This window comes from Triticum aestivum, chromosome 5B (assembly GCF_018294505.1).
Source record: "Triticum aestivum cultivar Chinese Spring chromosome 5B, IWGSC CS RefSeq v2.1, whole genome shotgun sequence".
In the NCBI taxonomy this organism is placed as follows: domain Eukaryota; kingdom Viridiplantae; phylum Streptophyta; class Magnoliopsida; order Poales; family Poaceae; genus Triticum; species Triticum aestivum.
In genome coordinates, this window is record NC_057807.1 from 546707934 (window position 1) to 546715840 (window position 7907).

The following is a 7907-nucleotide window of genomic DNA, read 5'->3' on the forward strand; positions in this document are numbered from 1 at the left end:
AGTCTCCCTGACAGAGCAAAGAAACCTAAGATCGAGTTTATCCCTTTTTATCTCTTGCAGGAAAACAAACAATAACTATGTAAGAAGATAGTAAGTCTTGAGCAGGAGATAGATGACTTAAGGGAGCAGAATTCTATCCTTAAGCGCAACCTAAGGAAGAAGCCTACATCATCAACAACTCCATCATCACCACCCCCGAAGAAAGAGACTTAAATACATGGGTATGGGCACTCCCCTTGGCAATTGCCAAGCTTGGGGGAGGTGCCCCGGTATCGTATCACCATCACACTCCTATCTTTATTGTTTGTCTTAGTTCGATCCTTTTGGTTATATCTTGATCTAGTAGGATAAAGTTCTGGTATGATCTAGCTTTGAGTTTTGTTTTGATCTCTATCTATGTAATCGATTCCGTGAGTTATATATAATAAAGATTAGTTTTGAGTTGAGGGCTTTGCTATCTTGCTATGATCTTGAGGGAATAAAAGAAAGAATAAAAAGATCATATTGATCTTATGGAGAGTAATGAGTTCACATATAAAGAGTATGATGAATAAAAGTTGTTGAGAGTTGACAAGCATAGTTTTGGTCATCGTTGCAATTAATAGGAAGTAATAAAGAAAGAGAGGTTTTCACATATTAATATACTATCTTTGACATCTTTGATGATTGTGAGCACTCATTAAAATATGACATGCTAAAAGGTTGATGTTGGACAAGGAAGATAACGTAATGGGTTATGTTTTCTTATATACGAATAAGTTATATTGTCATGGATCATCCAACATGTTGAGCTTGCCTTTCCCCCTCATGCTAGCCAAATTCTTTGTACCAAGTAGAGATACTACTTGTGCTTCCAACATCCCTAAACCCAGTTTTGGCATGAGAGTTCCACCATACCTACCTATGGATTGAGTAAGATCCTTCAAGTAAGTTGTCATCGGTGCAAGCAATAAAAATTGCTCTCTAAATATGTATGATCTATTAGTTTGAAGAACATAAGCTTTATACGAGCTTGTGATATGGAAGAAACAAAAGTGACGGACTGCATAATAAAGGTCCCTATCACAAGTGGCAATATAAAGTGACGTTCTTTTGCATTAAGATTTTGTGCATCCAACCATAAAAGCGCATGAAAACCTCTACTTCCCTCTACGAAGGGCATATCTTTTATTTTTATCTTCTACCCTCATACAAGAGTCATGGTGATCTTCACCTTTCCTTTTTACACTTTTATCCTTTGGCAAGCACTATGCGTTGGAAAGATCCTGATATATATATCCACTTGGATGTAGGTTTTCATAAAGTATTTTTGTTGACATTACCCTTGAGGTAAAAGGTTGGGAGGCAAAACTATAAGCCCCTATCTTTCTCTATGTCCGATTGAAACTTCATACCCATAAGTATCGCGTGAGTGTTTGTGAAAGACTAAATAATAGTTGAGTATGTGGACTTGCTGAAAAGCTCTTATATTGACTCTTTCCGATGTTATGATAAATTGCAATTGCTTCAATGGTCGAGATCATAGTTTGTTAGTTTTCAATGAAGTTTCTGATTCATACTTTACATTGTGAATAGATTGTTACTTTAGCATAAGAAATCATATGACAGTATATATGTTGTTGTTCTAAAGATGATCATGATGCCCTCATGTCCGTATTTTATTTTATCAACACCTCTATCTCTAAACATGTGGACATTTTTCAATGTCGGCTTTCGCTTGAGGACAAGCGAGGTCTAAGCTTGGGGAAATTGATACGTCCATCTTGCATCATGCTTTTATATCAATATTTATTGCATTATGGGCTGTTAGTACACATTATGTCACAATACTTATGCCTTTTCTCTCTTATTTTATAAGGTTTACATGAAGAGGGAGAATGTCGGCAGCTGGAATTCTGGGCTGGAAAAGGAGCAAATATTAGAGACCTATTCTGCACAACTTCAAAAGTCCTGAAACTCCAAGAAAGTCAGTTTTGGAATATATTAAAAATATTGGGAGAAGAAAGCACCAGAGGGGGGGCACCCACCAGCCACGAGGGTGGAGGGCGCGCCCCTTGCCTCGTGGGCCACCTGGCAGGCCCTCGACGTCCATCTTCTACTATATGGTGTCTTTTGCCCTGGAAAAAATAATAGAGAAGCTTTCGGCGTGAAGCGGCGCCGTCTCGAGGCGGAACCTGGGCAAGACCAATCTAGGGCTCCTGCTGCAGTTGTTTTGCCGGGGAAACATCCCTCCGGGAGGGGGAAATCATCGCCAGCGTCATCACCATCGATCCTCTCATCGAGAGGAGGTCAATCTCCATCGACAACTTCACCAGCACCATCTTCTCTCAAACCCTAGTTCATCTCTTGTATCCGATCTTTGTCTCAAAACCTCAGATTGGTACATGTGGGTTGCTAGTAGTGTTGATTACTCCTTGTAGTTGATGCTAGTTGGTTTATTCGGTGGAAGATCATATGTTCAGATCCTTAATGTTATTCAGTACCCCTCTGATTATGAACACGAGTATGATTTGTGAGTAGTTACATTTGTTCCTGAGGACATGGGAGAAGTCTTGTTATAAGTAATCATGTGAATTTGGTATTCGTTCGATATTTTGATGAGATGTATGTTGTCTCTCCTCTAGTGGTATTATGTGAACGTCGACTACATGAAACTTCACCATGATTTGGGCCTAGGGGAAGGCATTGGGAAGTAATAAGTAGATGATGGGTCGCTAGAGTGACAGAAGCTTAAACCCTAGTTTATGCGTTGCTTCGTAAGGGGCTGATTTGGATCCATATGTTTCATGCTATGGTTAGGTTTACCTTAATTCTTCTTTCGTAATTGCGGATGCTTGCGAGAGGGGTTAATCATAAGTGGGAGGCCTATCCAAGGAAGGGCAGCACCCAAGCACCGGTCCACCCACATATCAAATTATCAAAGTAACGAACGTGAATCATATGAGCATGATGAAAACTAGCTTGACGATAATTCCCATGTGACCTCAGGAGCAATTTGCTTTATATAAGAGTTCATCCAGGCTTGTCCTTTGCTACAAAAAGGATTGGGCCACCTTGCTGCACCTTGTTTACTTTTGTTACTTGTTACCCGTTATGAATTACCGTATCACAAAACTATCCATTACTGATAATTTCAGTGCTTGTAGAGAATACCTTACTGAAAAGCGCTTGTCATTTCCTTCTGCTCCTCGTTGGGTTTGAAACTCTTACTTATTGAAAGGACTACGATAGATCCCCTATACTTGTGGGTCATCACTTGATCAAGAGTTCAAGGGACGTCATCGAGCTAAACGTGTGCAGAACTCAGAGATGTCGTACGTTCGGTGCTTGATCGGTCGGAACAAGAAGAAGTTTGACTACATCAATCGCGTTGTCAAACGCTTCCGCTTTCAGTCTAAGAGGTACGTAGACACACTCTCCCCCTCTCGTTGCTATGCATCTCCTAGATAGGTCTTGTGTGAGCATATGAATTTTTTTGAAATTGCATGCTACATTCCCTAACAGTACATTCCTGACATACAACTGGGCCTTGGACCATTTTTGTCCCGGTTACAAGTCCACCGTTGACGCGCAACTGGGGGGTCGACCCCTTTTGTCCTAGTTACAAGTCTACTCTTGACACGCAATGGGCTCACCTCTTTTTATCCTAATTGTAAGTCCAACCTTGATACGTGACAACCCGAAAATGTAGGGGATATATAAGTAAGAATGTCGAATCTAATGATAAGTAGAAGAAATTGCTTGGTGGGAAATAGCAAGAGCTCACTGAAAAGATGCAAAGGGTGTTTGATGGTTTTTTGAAAGCTAGAGTAATTGCAAGAAAGTTAATAGTAACAAAGACTGCAATTGTACAACAAGTGGTCCAATCCGATTCTTTTACGTATAGGGATCAAGGCGTTCTCGAGGACACACGGGAGTTTGTTCAAGATTAACTGAGTTATTGTTCATTGTTTTGATAGTTTGTTGTGCGGTGGAACATATGATAAGGTGTTGTTCCTATTTAAACAAACAACCTACTTATGATTGCATGCTCTACGTACGCAAGCATCTGCAATATAGAATAACTAAGATAACATCTAAGCATAGCATAGCAATACATTCTAGGGTTCTAACACCCCTCATGCAACAGTTCATAAAACCGAGGGTATGGTAATATCTGTCAGTCCGACCGCCCATCCATGAACAAACTAATCAGACAATACTCTTCTCTAGGACCTTAAAGGTGAAGTGGTATGCATTCGACGCTGGCACAACACCACTAGAGGATTACACTTCAACACAATATCAAAACATTGAACTAGATTCAACTTCACAAGATTACTAACAACAAGGTTTATCCCGATTGCAAAATGGATGTATCAATACGCAACTGTTGTGTCCCCGGTTGCAATCCACCGTTGGCACGTAAATTTGAGGGGTGGGGGGCCCTTTTGTCCTAGTTACAGGTCCGTCCCTGACATGTAACCTTGGCCTATTTTCTATCCTAATTGCAAGTCGATCCTCGACTTGTTTGTGTGTGTGTTTTGTCTGTGTTTTTTTTCTATAAACAACAACAAGAAGGCCCAGTTATAACAACAAATAAGGTCAGAGTGTGCGCATATTGATAGGTTGTTTGGGTTGGGCTAGAGGATGGACGGTAAAGAAAAAAAGAAAAACAAACAAACAAACACAAGGTGGGATGAGCTACTTTTGAGAAAAGTGACACCGATGTCATACTTAGATGGGACATAGTTATGTTATATCTAGATGAGCCCTATACACATCTTGATTTATTTACTTTGTTTTTTTCAAGGAGATTTATTTACTTTGTTAGTAAGGAAGCCATGAGCGCGTGTTGGTTTCACTTCCATCTATTTCCCTGTATTGTAAATACTATCAACTGAATCACAATCCAAACCGTTCAAGGTAAATACTCCCTCCGATTGTTGTAAACACGTCAAATTTTTTTATGTGCATACTTCAATTGAGATTTGTTTTTGTAAATAATGATTATCTAAATCGTGCAATGTTTCGGTAGAAGCTTGTAAGTTTGTTCATGCATGAAGTGCAAACTAAAGTAGCGGCACATTTGGCCAGTTTGTTGAAAATTATGACCGCTTCATTCACAGCCACATATGTTAACACTTGTTAATATTTACTCCCTTCGTTTTTATTTACTTCGTATATTAGCTTTGATCTAAGTCAGATTTTATAAAATTTGATCATATTTAACAAAAACAATCTAAACTTCCCCGCAAAAAATATAATCTAAACTTTCACAATAAAAATATTATCTCGTATCTATACCTGCTAATAAAGCAAGGTGCGTTTCATCCGTTCACAACCGATTTTTTTTATCTGAGGTGATACTAAATTTTTGTGCGTCCGTCTTCAGAAAAGGAAAACCGGTTTGTCCAGAATTTCGTAAGTGGGTTGCGCACCCTGGCTCAACAAAGCCAGCCCACTCATTTTCCTGCCCACGCAGCTTGAAACCCTATTTGACGCACCAAGCGGCAAATAGTCAGGGCTCCACAGAGGGCGCCCGAGAGGTGGACGACCCGTTTGTGTTTTATTCTGTTGTTTATATTCCTGTTTTTCTGTTTCTTTCCTATTTCTTTCCCCTTTGAAGTTTATTTAAAAAAAAATCATAAATTTAAGTTTCAAATATTTTTTCAAATCTCATTTTTTGTTGAAATTTTGGAAAAAATATTCAGAATTCTAAAACTTTGTTCAGGATTTGGAAAAATTTAGGAATTTTAAATTTTTGTTCTCTTTTCAAAAGAGAATTCCAAATACAAAAAAGTTTGCTCTTTTAAAAAAATATTTGTGTTTTCAGAATTATTCAATATTAGAAAAAATCATTTTAAAAATGCTTCATGTTCAACAAATATTCCTTTTTAGTGAAATGATCACAAATTCAAAATAGTGTTCACGTTTTCTAAAATTGTTCCAAATGTCAAAACATGTCCCCGTTTTGAAAACTTGTTCACAGATTCAAAAAATGTATGTGTTTTTTATTAAAGGTTCATGTTTTCCAAAAAGGTTGTGAATTTCAAAAAATGGTTCTATTTCAAACTTTGTTCGTGTTTTCTAAAAAATGTATGGAATTTTCAAAAAATTATTTTGTAGTTTTAAAAATTGTTCATATTTCAAGAATATTCGGCAATTCATAATCATTAATTTCATTTGAAAAAGTTTTAAAAAGGAAAAAACATTTCAAATATAATGCTGCAATATGTTCTTATATATTCACGCTAGCCATTGGTCAGTAGGAGGCGTTTGTTCGAGTGGCTAGCTGCACTCGAACATGAAAAACAAAAATAATTGCTATGTCGCCAGGCTATATTGGGCCTCAGCCGCTCTCCCCTATTGGGCCTGCTCTAGATCTGGCCCGTCGGTCCTCGCCGAGGGAGGCAAAATTAATTTGTGGCCATAAGGAACCGAATTTGCGACGTCTCATCTAGTTCCTCAGGCGGATGCCAACGGAGCTAGGTTGCCTTTATTACATAAAAACGTCTGGTCTTCCTATTAAATATACGTAAAGGTTTTGTGATGTAGTCGAACTTTCTTCACGATTCACCGATCGAGTACCGAATGTACGACACCTCCGAGTTCTGCACACGTTCACCTCGGTGACATCCCTTGCCTTCTTGATCCAGCAAGTCATCGAGATAGTAGATGAGTTCCGTTAGCACGATGGCGTGGTGACGGTGATGGTGAAGTGATCCTCGCAGGGCTTTGCCTAAGCACTACGAAGATATGACCGGGAGTGTAAACAGTGGAGGGGGGCGCCGCACATGGCTAAGATTATGTCGTGGGTGTGCTATGCGCCCCCTCCTCATATATATAGGTGGGAGGGAGAGGGAGGCAGCCATGGGGCGCCCCAAGTAGGATTCGAATCCTACTTGGGGTTTTCCCAAGTGGCGCCCCCCTTCAATAAATTGCCGGAGGGGGAAGGAAAGGGGGAAGAAGGAAGTAGTACTTCCTACTTTTCCTTTTCCCCTTCCCCTCTTTCCTTCTCCTCTTTGCCCATCCCGTATGGGGGGTGCACCAGCCCCTTGTGGCTGATGTGTTTCCCCTCTTGGCCCATAAGGCCCATATTTTTTGTCGGGGGTGCCCGGAACCCCTTTCGGTGTTCCGATATGTACCTGGTACCCTCCAGAACACTTCCGGTGTTCGAATACCCATTGTCCTATATATCAATCTTTACCTCTCAACCATTTTGAGACTCCTCATCATGTCCGTGATCTCATCCGGGATTCCGAACAACATTCGGTCACCAAATCACATACCTCATATAATACTATATCATCATCGATCGTTAAGCGTGCGGACCCTACGTGTTCGAGAACTATGTAGACATGACCGAGACACCTCTCCGGTCAATAACCAGTAGCGGAACCTAGATGCTCATATTGGCTCCCACATATTCTACAAAGATCTTTATCGGTTGAACCGTTATGACAACATATGTTATTCCCTTTGTCCATTGGTATGTTACTTGCCCGAGATTCGATCATCGGTATCTTCATACCTAGTTCAATCTCGTTACCGGCAAATCTCTTTACTTGTTCTGCAATACATCATCTTGTCACTAACCCCTTAGTCATTTGCTTGCAAGCTTATGATGTGTATTACCGAGAGGGCCCAGAGATACCTCTTCGATACTCGGAGTGACAAATCCTAATCTTGATCTATGCCAACCCAACAAACACCTTCGGATATACCTTTATTATTGCCTCTAGGGCATATTTCCTTCAACGGGGACGTCCGTGAGTAGCTGGGGCGGAGACTAATGCGACTGGGAAGGAGACGTCGGCAAGGACTGCAGGTGGATCTCGCTAGATCCGACGAGGATGGCGCGCGGGAAGGCAGGGCGACCTGGTCGGAGGTTCAGTGGTCATCGATGATTGTGCGAAGGCGGGGAC